Source organism: Saimiri boliviensis, chromosome 12 (assembly GCF_048565385.1).
Source record: "Saimiri boliviensis isolate mSaiBol1 chromosome 12, mSaiBol1.pri, whole genome shotgun sequence".
Taxonomy (NCBI): domain Eukaryota; kingdom Metazoa; phylum Chordata; class Mammalia; order Primates; family Cebidae; genus Saimiri; species Saimiri boliviensis.
The window spans coordinates 39709245-39730411 of NC_133460.1; the positions used below are offsets into that span (position 1 = coordinate 39709245).

A 21167-nucleotide genomic window follows, 5' to 3' on the forward strand; every position below is an offset into this window, starting at 1 on the left:
TCTCTTTCATTTCAACCTTGGTGAATCTGACGATTATGTGCTTTGGGGTTGCTCTTCTTGAGGAATATCTTTGTGGTGTTCTCTGTATTTCCTGGATTTAAATATTGACCTGCCTTGCTAGGTTGGGGAAGTTTTCCTGGATAGCATCCTGAAGAGTATTTTCCAGCTTGGATTTCATTCTCTTCATCGCATTCAGGTACACCTATCAAACGTAGATTAGATCTTTTCACATAGTCCCACATTTCTTGAAGATTTTGTTCATTCCTTTTTGCGCTTTTTTCTCTGTTCTTGCCTTCTCTTTTTATTTCATTGAGTCGATCTTCGACCTCTGATATCCTTTCTTCTGCTTGGTCAATACGGTTGTTGAAGCTTGTGCATGCTTCACGAAGTTCTCGTGTTGTGTTTTTCAGCTCCATCAATTCACTTATATTCCTCTCTATTTTGTCCATTCTTGTTAGCATTTCGTCCAATCTTTTTTCAAGGTTCCTAGTTTCTTTGCATTGGGTTAGACATGTTCTTTTAGCTCACTGTAGTTTCTTACTACCCACCTTCTGAAGTCTGATTCTGTCATTTCATCACCCTCCTCCTCCATCCGGTCTGGTTCCCTTGCTGATGAGGAGTTGTGATCCCTTTTAGGAGTAGAGGTGTTCCAGTTTCAGGAGTTTTCATCCTTTTTGCGCTGGTTTCTTCCCATTTTTGTGGGTTTATCCACCTGTTGTCTTTGTAGTTACTGTCTTTCAGATTGGGTCTCTGAGTGAGCTTCTAGTTCGTGGATGCCAAAGTTACTTTTTTTTTTTTTTTTTTTAAAGCTTTCCTTCTAACAGTCTGGCCCCTCTGCTGTAGGACTGCCGAGGTCCTCTCTGGGCCCTGCTTGCCTGGGGATCACCTGCAGCAGCTGCAGAACAGTAAGGGTTGCTACCAGTTTCCTCTTCTGCTATCTTTGTCCCAGAAGGATGCTTGCCAACTGTCAGTCCGTTCTCTCCTTTATGAGGTGAGTCTTTGGATCTATGGGGGTCAGGGAGCTACTTGAGGAGACAGTCTATCTTTTATTGGGGCTTAAGTCCTGAGCTGTGAGCTGGAGAAGCACTTTTAGTTACCTTCAAGGACTTTTCCTTTACATTCACAACTTGGCTAATTGTTTGGTGCAAGGGTCCTAGCTTTTAGATTATGCTGGCTTTGGGCATGCCTTCCTTACCAAGCACAACCATTTCTAGCTTTTGATTTCAAGCCAGAGACATGGCTCTTCCTTTTACCTGAACATTCAGAGGCCATTGTAGGGTTATTAATTAGCCTAATTTCAACATCATTGTGTCTTAGGAAACAAGGATGCCCAAGGAGAAAGAGAGAGATGGGGAACAGCTGATCAGTGGAACAGTCCAAACACAAAACATTTATCAATTAAATTTACTGTCTTAGAGTAGTTCATGGCACCCCAAAACAATTAAAATAGTAACATCAAAGATCACTGAATACAGATCACAGTTAATGAAAAAGTTTGAAATATTGCAAGAATTACCAAAATGTGACATCAAGACACGAAATGAGTGTGTGCTGTTGGAAAAATCGTGCTGCTAAGCTTGCTAAATGCAGGGTTGACACAAACCTTAATTTTTTTTTCCTAAAGAGTATCTGTGAAGTACAATAACACATCGTATGCTTGTTGTATTAGTCAGGATTCTCTAGAGGGACAGAATTAATAGGAGATATATCTATATCTATATCTATATCTATATCTATATCTATATCTATATCTATATCTATCTATCTCTCTATATATGTATATAAAGAGGAGTTTGTTTTGAGATGGAGTCTCACTCTTGTGCCCAGGCTGGAGTTTTGGCATAATCTCAGCTCACTGTAACCTCCGCCTCCTGGGTTCAAATGATTCTCCTGCCTCAGCCTCCTAACTGGGATTATAGTTGCCTACCACAATACCCAGCTAATTTTTGTGCTTTTAGCAGAGATGGGGCTTTGCCATGTTAGCCAGGCTGGTCTAACACTTTGGACCTCAGGTGATGTGCCCACCTCAGTGAGCCACCACTCCCAGCCGGGGAGTTTATTAAGTAGTATTAACTCACACGATCACAAGGTCCCACAAGAGGCCATCTGCAAGCTGAGGAGCAAGAAAGCCAGTTCAAGTCCCAAAGCAGAAGAACTTGGAGTCTGATGTTTGAGGGCAGGAAGTATCTAGCACAGGAGAAAGATATAGGCTGGGAGCCTAAGCCAGTCTAGCCTTTTCATGTTTTTTTTTTCTGTCTGCTTTATATTCTAGCTGTGCTGGCAGCTCATTAGATGGTGACCACCCAGATTAAGGGCAGACCTACCTTTCTTAGCCCACTTATTCAAATGTTAGTCTCTTTTGGCAACACCCTCACAGACACACCCAGGATCAGTACTTTGTATCCTTCAGTCCAATCAAGTAGACACTCAGTATTAACCATCATACTTGTGCTGTAATAATCTCTAGGTTAGATATAATATCTAATATAATGTAAATTCTATGTAAATTGTTGTTCAGTATTGTTTAGAGAATAATGACCCCCCAAAAAAGTCTATTTGTAATTGTTCAGTACAGATGCGACCATCTTTCTTTCTTTCTTTCTTTCTTTCTTTTTTTTTTTTTTTTTTTTTTTTTGAGATAGAGTCTCCCTCTGTTGCCCAGGTTGGAGTGTAGTGGCATGATCTCAGCTCACTGCAACCTTCACCTCCAGGGTTCAAGCAATTCTCCTGCCTCAGCCTCCCGAGCAGCTAGGATTACAGGCATGTGCCAACACACCCATCTGATTTTTGTATTTTTAGTAGAGGTGGGGTTTTACCATTTTAGCCAGGCTGGTCTTGAACTCCTGACCTCAGTTGATCAACCTGCCTTAGCCTCCCAAAGTGCTGGAATTATAGATGTGAGCCACTGTACCCAGCCACAAACATTCATTTTGTTAAAGAAATTTTTTGATCCATGCTTGGTTGAATCCATAGATGCAGAACACATGGACTGGAGGGACTGGTATAGCCATTATGCCAGTAGGATTTTAGGTGGCTTTTTTTTTTCTTTCAAAATGTCCTTGATATTGTTGTATTATTTCATTGATAAAGTACTAATTAATATTAAATCTATACATGTTTATTTGATTCAACTGTCCGGCTTTAATGTATTCTATTTCATCCATTTCTTCTTTTCAAGTCTCTTCTGTCCCAAGATTTTCCCGGATGTCTAAGCAAATGGAAAACTAGGTTGATTATGTTAGGTATCAATGACTTTCAAATGCTGTAAAGATGAATTGGGAATTTGAAAAATACATATTTCCCTTTAAAGTCATTTTGAAACCAACCAAGTTGCTCACGGATTGTTATGTTTGATAAACATAGAAATTGACCCTTCTGGTCTTAAAAAGCTTGAAACTTATATTTGTTTTATCTGAGTTCCTTCCTCAGGAAATGACCATTAGGCCTCTCAGAAAGAGTATTAAAGAACTGAAACCAGATCACGGTACCAGATGCCAGCCCCTAATTCACCATGATTGCTTCCTTGCCCCTCCCAAGTTCCTGTTTTCTTACAAATTGTTATATTTCTTGCCTGCCAAATAAACACCTGGTTTCAGTCATTCAGGAAGATGGATTTGAGACTGAGCTCCCATCTCTTTGGCTGCAGCACCTGATTAAAGCCTTCTTCCTTGGCAACACTTGGCCTCTTAGTGATTGGCTTTCTGTGCTTCGAGCTGCAGAACCAAGACTGAAGCCCTGGGGGTGTTTAAGTAACAACTTCTACTCAGTATGGAGACAGTAACCAGGAAAGGTTTTTCTCCGCTTTACTGAAAGAATATTAAAATATTTCTTATATTTATAAATTAGATACTAGAAGATTTGAATGTAGAGAGGGAAGAAAAGAGTGGCCTGAATGCAAGATCCTACCACCCTGTGCCAAACACATCCTAGAATTAATGGAAAATCATTAAGATGGCCAAAATTTCTTAGTACAGATCTTTTTCCTTACTCATCATGTAAAATACAGCTGTAAACATAGGGCTTGCCAGTCTCCTTGCTTGGAGATTCTGTCTTAATGGACCTTGCACAGGCCCCAGAAATGATATTTTTGTCAGGTATACTCCAGGTGATTCTTGTGTCAGGGAACATTAGTATATAATAACATGACAATAATAGCTACTATTTACTTGGTACTATTTCATTCTAGGTCTGTTAAGCATTGTACAAGAATTATTTCATTTAACCTTTATAACAGTCCTCTTGATTTGAAATTTTAAGTTATTTTTGCGTTTAAAATTGACATGACAGTTTCAACTCTTTCTTCTTGCACAAAAAGCATTTATTGTATTATTACAGTAAAAGGGCAATTGTTTACAAGGTAGGGAAGTCCTTCATAATGCTGATATTTTAACTCTGATTTATGCCTAACTCACTCTTCTTTACCCTTCCTTGACTTTTATCAGAATGGCCTTCAGATTGGTGGTTTCTGAATAATATATAGTTACCAGAAACTTTAATGGTTACATCCTATTAAATGTATTCCATGTCCAAACCAATAGGACAAAAATTTCCCACTTAAAACGGTCTTAAGATTTACTAGAGAATAGAAAACCACCACTTGCTTTCCTGAGCCTTTGTATGTATTGGGAAATTAGTCATTAAAAAAAAATCTGATTGGGCTGGGGTGTGGTGGCTCATGCCTGTAATCCCAGCCTTTGGGAGACTGAGGCAGGCAGATCACAAGGTCAAGAGATTGAGACCATCCTGGCCAACATGGTGAAACCCTGCCTTTACTAAAAACATAAAAGTTAGCTGGGCATGGTGGTATGCACCTGTAGTCCCAGCACTTTGGGAGGCTGAGGCAGGCAGATCACAAGGTCAAGAGATCAAGACCACCCTGGCCAACATGGTGAAACCCCATCTCTACTAAAAATACAAAAATTAGCTGGGCATGGTGGTGTGCGCCTTTAGTCCCAGCTACTTGAGAGACTGAGGCAGGAGAATTTCCTGAACCTGGGAGGTGGAGGTTGCAGTGAGCTGAGATCACGCCACTGCACTCCAACCTAGTGAAGAGCAAGGCTCCATCTAAAATAAAAAATAAAAAAATAAAAAAGTGTGATTATGGGGATGCATCTAGTTATGTATGAGAGGACAGTACTAATAGCACTGTATCCACCCAAGTGTGCCACTGACTGTGTGACTCCTGACATAGTCAGTGGCACACTTGGGTGGATGCAGTGCTATTAGTACAATCAACTCCTTTGATTTCTGCCCTATTTACCTCCTAGGATGGTGAAATCTAACAAAATAATGGCTGAGAAAGAGTAGACAGAAGAAAGGAAGTTTATTATTACTGTTCATAGAATTCTCTTTGACCATATACAGTCTTCCCACCCTATCTGTGGGCTGTACATCCATGGATCCAATCAACTGCAGATCAGAAATATTTTGGGTTAAAAAAAAAACCACAAAAAACTGGATGATTGCATCTGTCCTGATCATGTGCAGGCTTTTTTTCTTGTCATTCACTAATACAATATAACAACTACTTACATAACATTTACATTGCATTAGGTATTATAAGTATCTAGAGATGATTTAAAGTACATAGGAGGGTGTGAATAGGTTATATGCAAATACTATGCTACTTTATGTCAGAGACTTGAGCATCTGTGGATTTTGTTATCTCCTGGGTGTCCTGGAACCAATCCCCTGTGGATTCTGAGGGATGACTGTAAATTTTGTAGCAAAGTATGATATATTCAAAGAATTAGCTGAGCATAAAGCAGGGTGGTCATCAGACAGCTGAAACAGTGGGAGTGAGCTGTCATGGGGCAGAATGGGTAGGTCTCCTTTTTCTTTTTTCTTTAATTTTTTTTTTTTTTTTTTTGAGATGGAGTCTTACTCTGCTGTCCAGGCTTTGAGTGCAGCGGCGTGATCTCAGCTCACTGCAACCTCCATCTCCTGGGTTCAAGCATTTCTCCTGCCTCAGCCTCCTGAGTAGCTGAGACTATAGATGTGAGCCACCACACCCAGCTAATTTTTGTAGTTTTAGTAGAGACACGATTTCACCGTCTTGGCCAGGATGGTCTTGCTCTCTTGACCTTGTGATCTGTCCACGTCAGCCTCCGAAAGTGCTGAGATCACAGGCGTGAGCCACCGCACCTGGTCGGTTCTCTCTTTTCATTGACTGTCTAGTACAGCAAAACAAGTAAGGCATGATCACTTATCTTGAAGAGCTCACAGTTAAAAGAGAGGGCAGAGAAAAGGAAGAGGTGGAAGAAAAAACAATGCTATTAAACCACAGGTCAAGGGAAGGGAATCCAGAGAGGGAAGAATCTACGTACTGCCAAAAGTACTCTTGTGAGGGAGTGGATTTTGGAACTGAGTTCCATCCTGAGATCATTCCAGAATCACATTTTCTGAGAGGTTTTTCACAAAATATTTTAAAGGATCAGGGTGAGCCACATAAAGAATGAAAGATAATTGAGGGCCTATGGTTAGTAATAAACCCCAGCAGCTGCAATCTACTGAATGCTTCATTTGTGTCAGGAACTTTACCAATCATTTAACCTGCATCATCCAGTCTAAGTATAATACAGTGAAGTATGGATTATTGACCCCATTATATGGATGAGGAAACTGAGGCTCAGAGAGATTACGTGACATGTCCAAGGTCTTACAGATAAGTTTTATATGATATTCAAAGGAGTTCATTTTTCAGAAGTAATATGATCAGAGGTTTTAAAAGAAATGCTCATGGCCAGGTGCAGTGGATCACACTTACAATCCCAGCACTCTGGGAGGCCAAGGTGGGTGAATCACCTGAGGTCAGGAGTTCAAGACCAGCTTGGCCAACATGGCGAAACCCCGTCTCTACAAAAAAAATAGAAAAGTTAGCCACGGGTTGTGGTGGGTACCCGTAATCCCAGCTACTCAGGAGGCCGACGCAGGGAAAATTGCTTGAACCCGGGGTGGCGGAGGTTGCAGTGAGGCAAGATTGCACCACTGCACTCCAGCCTGGGCAACAGAACGAGACTCCGTCATAAAAAGGGGGAAAAAAAGAAAAAGAAATATGCTCTTTTCAAGTGTCAGAGGTAGGCAGACCAGTTAGGAGGTTATTGCAGTTACTCAGATGAGAAATGGGGACCTAAGGTAGGGCTATGTGACTGGTGACAATGGAAGAGACTAGAAGATACGACAGACATGTTTTTGAACTGGGTGGGGTAGCGGGGGAGTACCTGAACGTTTCTCAAGTGTCTGATCTGGGCAAGAGATGGATGGGATACCATTCACAGAGAAGAGTATCTGAGCTGACTTCCTTTGAGGGGATGGGCAAGTATTCATTTCTGGATACAAGGAGTTTGAAGAGCCTGTCGGATATCTAAGAGACCTAGAAGGCTGCTGATACATGAGTTCTGGAGTTTAGGATAGAGATATAGTAAAGGGAGATAAAGATCTGGGAATTGTCAGCACATTAATATTTACTAAAGTTTTGGGAATAGGTATGATCACTCAGAGTTTTGGTGAATCTCAGTGGTAAAAGGATGGATAGAAGAGGTTCTTGTTGGGACCAACTCATCAGGAGCACTAGAGAGGGAGCGGGAGACCCAACAAGAGGACTCTGAGGGAAGACAAAGGAAGAGAGAACATGCTCCACAGGCTGAATGTTTAAAGGATACAAAATTGCAGCTAGAGAGGAGAAATGAGAATTAAGTTCTAGTGTTCTGTACTACCATAGGGTGCTATAGTTAACAATCATATGTACTTTCAAATAGGAGGATATCAAATATTTGCAACGCAAAAATGATAAATATTTGAGACGATGTGTACGATAATTACACTAATCTGATCACTACATTATATGTATCAAAACATCACGCTGGACCCCATGAATATGTACAATTATTTTCAACTCAAATAAACTTTAAAATTTTCTTTTAAATGAAAGGTAAGAGCCAATGAGTCCTCATAACATTTTGGTTTTGCATTCACAAAGAGCTCAGATGAATCCAGCTGGAGAGAGACACCTTTTTGTACCATCTCCTATACGTGACTCTTTAGGTTCATCTGTAAATCAACTGGGAGGCAGGAGGGTGTGGTGCAAGATGCGAGTTCTAGTCTTGATTCTACCACAAGCTGTCTGTGGGACATTGAAAGAGTCATTTAACTCCCCTGGGCCTCAGTTTGCTCATGCTGCCTCATGTCAGTCAACAGTTGGGGTTTCATAAGTAGTTGTGTCTTGCTCTGCAGTTGATCTTGGTTAGCTTTTAAATCATGCAAATGACACACACATCCAATGGCTTCTTTATTCTTATTCAGCTGGCTTTAGAAAATGCGTTTGGTGAAAACCATGCTTCACTTACTTGGGAGAGGGATGAGAAGTTGCTTTGTTAAGATTATATGAAGATAGATTCTTATGGTGCATGTCCAAAAAGATAGGTTTTCAAGCCCAGATATATCCCACAGGTAACTCAGGAACACTTTTCAAATATGGATTTGGGTTTCAAAGTCTTAGAATCTTGCATGGTGAGCCCAGTGTATAAGAGCCTTGTAGTCACTGAGCACCTACTTTTTGCGAACATTCTGATGTGAGCAAGCACACACAAGATACGGCTGATGAAGATGGCTGCCGAAAGCAGTGCCTAAAATTCTTGTGATGTCCAAGTTCTCAATGGTAAATCTCTCTTCTTCATGTTTGTTCCTCCTTTCTCCTCAAACTCTGATCAGAACAAATTTTGCTCATGCTTCTTTGGATGACTTTATACTTCTAGCCTTGTTATTCCTCTTGCCTAGACTTCCTTTCTTCGCATATTAAAGTCATACTTGTTTCTCAAGTTCCAACTCAAATGCTGTTCTTCCACTAAGCATTCACATCAAACTAATATGTGCAAGGCTTTCTGCTAGGCCATTTCCAGTTCACTTCGTCAAGCAATCCTGAGATCATTATGGTAATACAATAATACTATTAACAGTCATAACAATTGTAACAGCCAACACATGTAGCACTTACTGTTTTGTGCTTTATATTAATATATGTTGTACCGTTTTCTTGAGAAGAAAGTGGTGCAGATTGACAACCTGGTATAAGTTCTTTATCTTGCTGCTGGTTGATGCTCTGCATAGCACGGCTCTAGCCACACCAGCTTCTTTCTGTTTCTCAAAAGATGTCAAGTGCCTTCTTTTCTCATCCCATCCCATTTGTACTCATTGGCAGAGGGCTGTCAGGAAAGCTCTCATCTCAGCTTCCGAATGTCACCTGCTCTATGCCTTCTGTGCATACCCTCTCTAGAGTATCTTGATTTCCTCCAATTATTCTGTCACATCACCATATTTATTACCTTCATCTCATGTATCACTATAGTTGTCTTGTTTATTTGTACACTTGCTTATTGTCCTTTTTTTTTGAGACAGAATCTTGCTCTGTCACCAGGCTGTAGTGCAGTGGTGCCACCTCAGCTCACTGCAACCTCCACCTCCCGGGTTCAAGTGATGCTCCTGCTTCAGCCTCCTGAGGAGCTGGGACCACAGGTGTGCACCACCACACCTGGCTTTTTTTTTTCTTTTTGTATTTTTGTAGAGATGGGGTTTCACCATGTTGGCCAGTTGGTCTCGATCTCCTGACCTTGTGATCCATCCGCCTTGGCCTCCCAAAGTGCTGGGATTACAAGAAGTGAGCCACCATTCCTGGCCTTGTCCTTCTTATTCATTGCTGCATCCACAGCGTTTTGCACAAGGCCTGGCTCTAGTAGTCATTTAAACATTTGTTGAACAAATAAGAGATGAAGGGAAGCACAAACAAGTATGGCTTTGGGTAAGTATATTGCGAATGCTGTAAATGTCAAGGAAAACCACTCACATCTTCAGTGACTCACTGTAAGGTATCAAAACTTCAGTTTGCCTTTGAGGGTTGCTGTGCTTCCACCCCTGGTGAAGTCTTGCTGAGAAGAGCATTATAACTCAATTCCCCCACCACAGTATTTTATGAGACTTCTATTACTGTCAGGTGTCATCATAGTGTTTTTCCATTTCGCGCCAAGGACTTGTGATGGGAGGGTTGTTAAACTCATCTGGTTTGTGTCATGGGAGCAGATCTTTAGATGATACTTTGAATCACCCAAGTACTGCACAGCCTCTGCTAAATTGGTGCTAGAAAAACTAGCCATCTTTCTGGCTGAAATGAAAACATTTGCTGGTTGAACAATAACAGAAAAGAGCTGTTCGGGCAGCCTGAGTGGCTACGTTCTATAATGGCTGCAGCTCTTCTAACCCTAGTTGGGCAAAATGGTAGCTGCGATCTAAACTCTTTTGGCTTTACAATGGTCAAAAATCAAGTGCCACAGGGCCTTGTGCAAGGCATTAGAGAGTACTAGAGACTGCAGAAAACTCATGAACACTTGTTTCAACCAAAAACGGTGCTTAGTTAGCTCTAGCAAAATACTACAAGAATTCAGGCCCAGAATTGTCAGCTCTTCTGATTTTTCAAGAGATGCTTGAAATCTGCATGAGGGGATGAAAGTGGGACATGGATGTACGTGGTATGGCTGTAAATCAAATTCAGCTCAAGTGGTATTTATTTAGTTTATACCATGTCCGAGTCAGTGTTCTAGACATATATATATATATATATATATATATATATATATATATATATGTAATAAAAAGGAATGAGAGCTGAGACTCATGGACTAAAAAAGGCTTTATTCTAGTCATAAAACCAAGATATGTTCTTAAATAAATAGTGCATAAAACTATATGGGGAAGTCTATGTATTACATCAGTTAATATACTATATTTTTTAAATCAGCTGAACTAAAGAATATGCTTAGTAACACAGTCGATTGACATTCTGGCTCAGGTTTCTTGTCTCGTTGCAGACATGTAGCAAGTGATTTTCAGACTAAGACCAGTCCATGGGCTATAATTTATCACTGGTCTAAAGTGTAATGAGAGAAAGAGATAAGATGGCAGGAGATGTGGTTGTACAGGTAGGCAGGGAACCATACCAAGCCCAAATGGACTGGTGACGTCTTTACTAAAAAAGCAATAAAATGTAACTAAAAAAGCTTAAGTGACTCCTTGAGATCTTTAGAGTTCCAGGGTTTGAAATGGTACCATAGAGAAAAATCAAGCCATACTGAGGTGGGGATAAGAGGTAGTCTATGAATCTGACTCAGGGGTTAATTTGTTTATGCACGCTAGCCTCACAGGGTGTGATCAAGTCATAATAAATTTGAGTAGCATGATTTAAGAATATGTGCATTTTGCAAATGCCAAGAGCTAGTGGCAGAACTTGAAAACTGGTGACCCACAGGCATGTTTTGTTTGGCCCATACAAAATTTTTTGGGGAAAAAATTAAATTGGTTGCCAATATTTTAAAAACTTCAAAATCTGGCAGAGCTGGGCTTATATTCCTACAAGGCAACCTCGTTAGAAGAGGAATGTGCTTACCCAGCACCCATCAGCTCTTACTGTCTTATACCTGACTTGCTTGTTAATTGGGCTAGTGGTTGTGCCACAGTAATGAATGACTAAAACATCTCTGGCTAGTACAGAAAGGTTTACTTCTTGCTCACATTGCACATCCATGTGAGTTGACTGTGGTTCACGTCATCTTCACCCCAGCACCAGAGCAGGGAGCAGTCTCTCTGGAGCATCACTGGAGTAGAAGGAAAGAGTACATGAAGAAAAATACACTACCTTTTAGAAAATCTGCTGCTATTTCATTGCCCAAAGCAAATTCCATGGCCAAGGTAAAGGCAAGGGGGCTGGGAAGTGTAATCCACCCTTAAGGAGAGGCAGCTAATGTTTATGTACAATACAGTCTACCACAATCCCTTTGCTTAGATGACCTGCTTAGCCTCCATAGACATTTAGTGTGACTGCTCTGGCCTAAGGAACTTAAGAATCTAGTTCTACGGCCAGAAGCATAAGGGCTACTCTAAAGCTTACAATCCTACAGCTGTCACCGCTACATTTGTTTTATTTTATTATTCTTTTGTGCCACATGTTCTTGAATAGGTTAATCTTTTATAGGCTTTTCTCTAGATAGTCTTTATTTACTTCTTAGTTCAGACTCCATGGGCAAGGCTCCCTAACTATGATAACAGTGTCCGCACGCCAGGCTGTGTGGTAGCTCTAGCTCTGCTCTTTACCGCATTTAAGCACTGGCTTCCAGTGGGTGGGGTGTACACCCCGACTGAGCTGTCAGATGTGCATTGCAGCACAGTTGAAGCCTAAGGCTTTACCACAAAGAACAGGTAAATGATTAGGCATGTGAAGCTCAGCATTACAAACCATCTGTGTACCCAGCTCTGCTTGTGGAAATGTGGAAAACACAAGCCTTGTTGAGCAAGGGGACTACCAGACAAATTATCAAGGATGTAGATTTGAGTGCCGAATTGTGAGGTATTCCTTTAGTTTATGAGTTGCCAGTATGGACTAGCATCAGCAGGGGTAGGATCTGTGGTTAAATCTATGTAGGACTTGACATTGGAAGGAGAATGTTGAGTATGAGTTCAAAGTTAAAAACTGCTTTTGCCTAAATTCACAATCTCTGAGAGTCAGATGGGCTTATACAGTATTATAGAGTTGGTTAACTACTTTTGAAATGTTTTTAAAGTTTTCTATTAAAATATTTTTTGTCAGGCCTTGAGTCTCGCTTAATTCTGACTAGCAGGCGGAATGTGAAAGTACAGTGGGGCTGGGTGCGGTGACTCACGCCTGTCATCCCAGCACTTTGGGAGGCCATGGTGGACAGATTACCTGAGGTCAGGAGTCTGAGACCAGCCTGGCCAACATGGTGAAACCTTGTCTCCACTAAAAATACAAAAAATAGCCGGGTGTGGTGGCGGGTGCCTATAATCTCAGTTACTCAGGAGAGGCAGGAGGCTGAGGCAGGAGAATCACTTGAATCTGGGAGGTGGAGGTTGCAGTGAGCCAAGATCGCACCTTTGCACTCCAGCCTGGGTGACAAGAGAGAATCTCCTTCTCAAAAAAAAAAAAAAAAAAAAAAAAAAAAGAAAGAAAAGAAAGAAAGTGCAGTGGTTACGTTCAGCAGCCACAGGGCTGTTCCTCCCCATCCTACATGTCTTCTCATGTTCTCCAGCATGCACTGCCTATCATGTGCTATGGTAGTTTTTTTTCCACAAGTCATTCTAGCATTTCCTCTCCTGAGGAGCCCTAATTTAGATTTCACACAGAAGCTGACACTGTTCTCCTCACTTTGACAGTGGTAGGAAGAGAAATGATGTATCCTGTGCCTAGGAGAGCACCTGAAAAGTGGCAGACACTGAGTATCTGCTGTGGAATGAGATGAATGATTGGAGGGATGTGTGGGTTTGGAGAAACACATGATCTATCTTTCCCTTCTCAGTTACTTGCTCCTTTATTCCAGCCTCCTCTTACTGGCATTGAGAAAGACAGGACGAAAATGAGGTAGATATCTGGCTTTCCAGAAAGAAGGATTTTAAGCAGGATAGCATCCATTTGCTTTCTTTTCCTTCTAATGATATTAAACAGAGATACAGAATAGGAATGAATAATGTAAGGCCAAGCACAGTGGCTCATGCCTGTAGTCCCAGCACTTTGGGGAGGTCAAGGTGGGCAGATCATGAGGTCAGGAGTTTGAGACTAGCCTGGCCAATATGGTGAAATCTCATCTCTATTAAAAATACAAAAATTAGCTGGGCATGTTGGCACGCGCTTGTAGTTCAAGCTACTTGGGAGGCTGAGGCAGAAGAATCGCTTGAACCTGGTAGGCAGAGGTTTCAGTGAGCCGAGATCATGTCACTGCACTCCAGCCTAGGCAACAGAGTGAGACTCCATCTCAAAAAAAAAAAAAAAAAAAAAAAAAATAAAGTAAGTTGGATTTTAGAGGAAACAGGGAAGAGGAGCTGTGGTGAATAGTGAAACACATTCACTCAGCGACACCAAGGTGGAGGCAACGAAACTGGCTTAGTTATAGACAGGAGGGTTCATGATGGATTCTCTACACTCTTGCCTGGTTTCTCAGTGGCCAGTCAGTGATGAGGATGAGCACCATAGCCCATGCCACAGAAAGAAAGCCCACTTCAGCAACATGACCGTATGCTCTTTGCTCATGAGGTTTCAGTACACCCAAACCCAATTATTCAGGACTTTTTGGCTAAGAAGGAAGTTATGCAACTGGAATGGGCCAGTGGAGGTTGGGGACACAAGTTAGTCCTTGGTGAAAGAAGTCATTAGAATCAACAGCAGTGCTTTCCTTCAATTTCCACCTTGGTTGAGCCTGTAAAGAAAATGGTATAGAGTAACATTCCCTATTTACTGTTCCTTGACCTCTGATGTTTGCTGACTCATTCATTCTTGCACTCAACAAATATTTCTTGAGCACTCAATAAGGCATCAGGCACTATCCTAGGTACTATAGATGTAACATAGAACAAAACAAAGTCCCTGTCCCCAGGGAGCGTACAGTCTAGTATGAGGACCTGGTGACATATATCATGTGACAGAACTTTTTGAAAAGCTGGCAAGTCATCATTCTGTCCCAGCTCTCAGAATTATGCCAGTGGCTGAGTTAGATGGCAAAAGAGAAGCAGTAGTTGAGAATGTTGGGGGAAATCGGGCAGGGGGATCACATTTTCAGGGGATATCAAAAGTTCCATGGTGGCCCTAGAAGAAAAGTCGTCATGGTTATTGCTTCTGGTGTACTCCTTGTGGCATTCTAAGGTGGTTCTTCTCACCACCTTAGAATTCTCTGAGCATGTTCATCTCAGCCTAGCTCTGGAACGCTTTTGAAATTGGTGAGGAGTCTCAGGATGTCGAGTTGGAAATGCAGTCCTCAGGTCTTTTATTCCCTAACTCAGGAAGCACCAAGGGCTGAAGAGTAAAAATGCTTCACTTCATGTTCACCTACTTGCACATATCATACATAGCTATCAATGAGCGTTTCATTGTTCTCTATTCTGAACTATCTGCATTTAATTCTACTAAGGAGATGAAAGCTGTTGGACCTGTTACCAAGGATACTTGTCAGAATCTGCTCTATTATTTACTTTCTGTATTGGTACATGTTTAGCCAGGTAACCGTGTAAAGGAATTACACCACTGCCTTCTACCTCTTATTAAAAAAACTCTTGAAAAGTTTGGTTCAAATCTCAGTCTTATAAATGTTTACTTCTGGACAATTTGATCATTCATTCGTGAAAGAGAAGCGGTGTGACATGCCTAGGAAACCATACACTTTATAATATGCCATAGCCTCTTCAAGCAAATCAAGAATACCAAGACTCACTCAGATAAGAAGTTAGTTTTTGGTTCACTGGCTTCTTCAGAGAGACTCACAAGATGCCTCATTATTTTTGTGATTTATTTCTGGGCTTCTCATATATGCCTGTCATACAGCCAAACGTGAGCTGATGCTAATAGTTTATTGGCCATGGAGAAAATCCTCAGGCTTGATGGAACTCCAGGATGATACCAAATGACCAGCAAGGAAAATCAGGATGCCAAAAAAGTCCTTATTTACAGAGAAAAGGAGGCTGGCTGCTTATGTGTTCAATGAAGAAATAGATGCCTCTTAAAAGTATTGAAATAATCCTGCAAAGTGTATTGCCATAATTTGACAATACAGTGATAACACATTTTAATGTAACAAACTCAATAATTTAGTAAGAATATAAAATGGAAAAACAGTTAAATATCCAGAACTTATCAATCACAATTCATTTTTTACAGGAATGTCAATCAATGAAAAGCTTAAATACATATTTATAAGCTTGCAGGCCAAAGATTATATTAGAAATACATAATGTATGTACTGTTCAATCCACATATACATGTATAAATATATGCATATACACACATATGCAAGTTAAATCTTGAATGTCATATTTTGGATACTTCTGATTAAACTTATGAGCTTCTGCTTGATGTAAAGCAAAGCATATCACATACATCTAAATTCAAATTTTTGGGTACATAAACACAACTATTTAATACCTAGACAGTTATACATTATTGAGTTTCTAGTTCAGGATAAACACCTTCTGTCAAAGACTGAGTCAGAAATTCGTAACTCTCAGATAAGAAGTTAAGACACCTGTATTCTGATCCTGGCTTTACATACAGGCATTTTGGGAAAGTTTTTTTTTTTTTTTTTTTTTAAACCTGTCAAGGGTCTAACTTTGCCCATCATAAAATGATTCTGATGTAAGGGTAGGGGCACATTTTATTTATTTGGGATACTATGCAGATGCAACCCAGCCCCATTCTTTACACAAAGTAGATTATCTGTGCATTTCTTCTGCATTGATATTGAATGCAGGACAACTGGGGACAACTCATTCCATTTGGCAATAATCTTGAATGAACAGGCAATATATAACATTTCTGAAAGTCTCTAAGCACTCATTTAATTTTATAAAAGGACTGTTACCATCAAAGACAGTGCCTAATTCATAAAGTAGTTATGAGGACTAAGTAAGGTAGTAAATGGAATGTGTTTAGAACAGAGAATGGCATATAGTAAGCACTCCAATTTTAGTGATGATGATGATAGTTATTATTATCACTACTACCATATTCTGTGCTGGTAACTAGAATAAAAGTTAAAACAGCCAGCCAGGCATGGTGGCTCATGCCTGTAATCCTAGCACTTTGGGAGGCCAAAGGCGGGCAGATCACCTGAGGTCAGTTCAAGACCAGCCTGACCAGCATGGTGAAACCCCATCTCTATGAAAAATACAAAATTAGCTGGGCATGGTGGCACATGCCTATAATACCAGCTACTTGGGAGGCTGAGGCAAGAGAATCGCTTGAACCCAGGAGGTGGAGGTTGCCGTGAGCTGAGATCCCACCATGGTACTCCAGCTTGGGCAACGAGTGAAAAACTCTCTCAAAAAAAGAAAAACAAACAACAACAACAAACAGCCATGGTCTCTGCTTCAGTAGGATTTAGATTCACGCAGTATATGGGTGCAAACTCATAGTTAGGACATACATATTAAGAAATGGGGCTGTGGCAGTGGTATTAGTAGACCCCCACGCCTGGCTGGAGAAAACAGAGACAACTTGGCCCCAGTAGGTTGTTACCTTCTGGGAATGAGGACCATTGTTGCCAAATCTTGCTTCTTAAGAGGAGTTAGCAACTCATAATCTCCCAACTTGTAAGAATGGACAATAACTGTAAATTAATGAAACAAATGCTTTGTGGGCTAAAAGCAACTGCATGTTGATGGTTCCTAGAAGTGCCAGTCAACTTCTTGACATGCTGACTGTAATATCTCCAATTCTTCACTTTTTGAGATGGCCTGAACAGACGTGGGCAAAGCTTACTTGTCAATTGATCTTTAATTTTTGGCTCTCCCATGAAATGCACAGGATTTATAAGCTGGGAGCTTGCAGGGCAAATATGAATGTTAGAGACTATCTCTTCAGTGACACAGTGGCACAAATAGGACCAATGGGGTGGATTGGCCAGGACTCATATGATAAGGGTTTAGACAACTACCGTTTGCCAGAAAACACAAGGACACTATAGAGCACAGATAGGTGAAGAGTTTAACACAATTTATTTTATGCTTAAATAATCGACTAGGTCATCCAGTGTATGGTTTTTCATACATATGTCATTAGAGTTATGTGTCGATGAATGCTGATTTTATGTGAATATAATCAACAAATTAAAGAATTTCACCAAAACCCAAATAAAAATGCCCTTTAAAACACAGCAGCCTTATTAACCTAATATGACACTGCTAGAATGGTTACAAATGATTGGCTTACTGAAATGTGTCTACATCTTATAGCCAGTACACAATACAGTAATAATTTTACAGCGTGCTGCCATTCTACTAGCTAAGGATTTCTGTTCAGTCCATTTCAAATACCCCCGACTGGGGCCTCTTATGAGCACCATCCACCTCTAAAGCGGCAAGCATTTACCCCCTTTTAAGCACTAACAGATAGCACCCCCCCACCCCCTAAAGCAACTACCATATAGGTTATTTTTTTTTGTTTGTTTTCAGGTCATTTCATTGAAAAATTGGCAATAGCAACAAATATTAGATGAAGGGCTTTGTGTTTACAGATAAAATCTTTTGTGTTGCAGTATACTGTAGTGTTTGCAAAATTGGAAAAGATTTAATCAAAATAAGGTGATACACATGCATCAAAATATTAGTATTCTGAAGAAAAAATTTTTTCACAGAACTACAGAATTCCTCATTTTGGGAATTATTTAAATTTGCAGCAGATTTTAAAGATTTGTTTTTTTAAAATCAAGCTAGCAGTTTTGCATATACAAACATTATAATTGCTAATATACAAGAATCAGTGAAGATTCCCCCCACCCCCAGAACCCCTCCCTCCTCTTCTAGGGTGAAGTCACTTGAGACCCCTATTTGTTAAATGCATTTGCAATATTCTGTTTGTGTTCTAAGAGGCAGTGCCTTATCAACATTTTATTCTATTTTTCTGTTAGAATTTATACAGTGTTACTATTTACAGCAAAACTATCGATGTTTTAAAAAAGAAACAAATAGTGTTTATACCCTGACAGTTTGGGTCCAGGAAAAATAAGGCGAGCTGTTGTAGATTTAGTAATTTTAGTGTTTCTCTGTGATTTGATCATTCCATCTCCTCTGTTCCTTCTGATGGCAGGAATTTCTTCCTTTTGTAAATGACACCAAAATCACTTGAGATAAACTGTTAACAGCATGGCTTCTTGTATATACACTGCATTGCTAATTGCACACGCGCCAATCCGGAAATGAAAGTGATTTCCATGCTCTGTAAATTGGCTCATGCTAAATTAAAATGTGGGTGGTTTTCTTTTTTCCTTTTCTTTTTGCATAAAAAAAATCATGCCATTAATGTGTGGAAGCAGCGAACATACACACGCTTCTCGGTGAATTTTTACTTCCTGCTGACATTTCTTCCGTGAATTTCTCAATACTGGCAGTAAAAACTTATGATCCTGTGGAAAGAGACAGTAGATAGCGAGTTTAGCTTTCTTTTTCTTTTTTTCTCTCTCTCCCACTGCCCTCCTTTTTCTTTTTTCTTTTTCTTTTTTTTTAATTTAAGAGAACCAGTGTAAGCCTTACTTGCCATTCAATAGAAAAGTCTTAGAGAATAGGGGCCCTCTATTCCCTATGGGGTGGTTTAACATGATGCTGCTACCTCCTAGATGCCTTAGAGGACAAGGCCCTAAGTTATACTGGAAAGCTCTTAGAAAGCAGTGACCTTATGTGAGTGACCCTGTGACCTCCAGAGAGCCTTGCTTCTTACTGTATTTGTGTTTTGTAATTGCACCAGACCAACCTGGTTCAACTTTTATGTGACAAAGTTGTGAGTTGTTTTTGGGTTGCCATATACCCTCCCCTAACCCCCACAGATGGAAGGTCACATAACCTGAGCATGCCCAGATAAACTAAATGTGCAAGCCTGGGAGGAACCTAAGTTCTCAGACTGAGGAGTTGATTAAGAAGCCTATGCCTCATGGCAGGATCCAATCAGATAGAGCCCTGGCGTCACCCCACTGCAGGATCCAGTCAGATCATGCCTTCTGGCTGTCACCTCATTGCAAGAGCCAATCAGATCATGCCTCATAACCCTATGCTTCTAAAACCCGACCCCGTCCTCAGCTTGGAGAGACAGATTTGAGTGGTTCCTCCAGTCTCCTTGTCAGTCCAGTGGCAATACACCTTTCTTCTGCAAAAACCTGGTGTTCGGTGTTCGGTGTTTGGTATTTGACTTTCCATTGCGCATGGGCAAACACCTAGTTTGGTTTGGTGACGGTTTTACAGATTGTGTTGGCAAGATCCTCTTCTAGTTCTGTCTGAAGCTCAGGTCACTCAGCTGCTTGGGGAAGCCATTTGTAGCCCTTTGGGCCTTAGTCTTATCTATAAAATGAGGTGGCTGAGAGAGGTAATCTCTGAGACTTCTCTCAACATCAAAATGTAAGGGGGTTGGGACTTCCATGAGCAAAAAGGGCCAGAGATATGGCGTTAGGCTAGAGCATCTCAGCTATTTCTGATTATTTTGTAAGTCTCTCACTTCTCCAAAAATTCAACCAAAGGAGGAAAAGTGTCATTACTTCATTATGATATTTCTTTTCCATAAGCAAATTAAAATTAAAGACAAATCTCTACCACTGCAAAGAACGTTTGATTCTCCTGTCCATATCAGTCAAAATGGGACAAATTAATTTTATTTGAGCTTTTTAATGGAGGCTTCACTGAGAAAATCTTGTTTTGCTGGAGGATTCCTGCATAAAGCATCAGTGTTTTGTGTCCAGTCTTAGTGTGTCAAACTAAGTCATTCTTTGGCAGAGGTTTTCATACTTTTGTGTACTATTGTTGTGGTAGGAATTTGGCTTTTCCATAAAACAAAGTACTTCCTATATATTGTCTCTCCTCCTCGTTCAGTAGAAAAGCTGACAAACTTGAATGCCTGCCTGAGAACAAGATACAGCTCCTACAAAAATCCTGAGGAAGGCAAGAATAATTTTAAGAATAACTCTGCTCACTCACATATAAGCAACAGACTGTATTTGCAGATCTAGGACAACCTTTAGAATTCTGCTTCTCTTGGGGCCCAAAGTGTTCCTAGTGACCTTGAGGATGTTTACTTACCTCAGACAAGTATCTTTCTCTTTAGATGGGTCACCTAGGACACCCTGGCTTATGGAAACCCGTTGGCACAGCACTTCCTCTCTCTGCCCCACGACAGGCCCTGGCTTCCTTTTTAGTATTAAAAGTGCCACTGACCCCCATGCCCCAGGTCACTAATGCTTGGGGCCAAGAACATGAAGGTATCAATTCCTCTTATGTGATTTCAACACCCCTCCCCTGTGACTCTGCTGAGGTTCCAAAGAAGGAAAGTGACTCACTTGGGTAGATCATCTTGCAGAGGATGGGCAAATCAGAATATGATGATCAGGATTTTCTCACCTGTTTTTATCATTTAATCCTAATCTTTTAGGCACCAGACTTCTTAGATGGTTCTATGATAATGTTACCACAGTGTCTCACTCCCTGTTTTCTCTAAGCCCTTCTCCCTGACTTTTTGAAGCTTGATAAATAATTTATATACCATATTTCAGCTATTATACACAGCTTTACTTTTTTTTTTTTTTTTTTTTTTGAGATGAAGTCTCACTCTGTTGCCCAGGCTGGAGTGCAATAGCATGATCTCTGCTCAC

At 40.6% G+C, this 21167-nt stretch overlaps 1 protein-coding gene across 6 annotated transcripts in view; it reads right to left on the bottom strand.

Annotated features, from left to right (window-relative positions):
* Positions 1 to 17516: 17516 nt before the first annotated feature.
* Positions 17517 to 21167, bottom strand: part of ANK3 (ankyrin 3) — a 698348-nt gene continuing 694697 nt past the window's right edge. For all 6 annotated transcript variants that reach the window (XM_074382261.1, XM_074382265.1, XM_074382263.1 and 3 more), the window contains one exon: positions 17517 to 18941. The gene's annotated coding sequence lies outside the window, so the exon portion shown is untranslated. The remainder of the gene's footprint in view (positions 18942 to 21167) is intronic.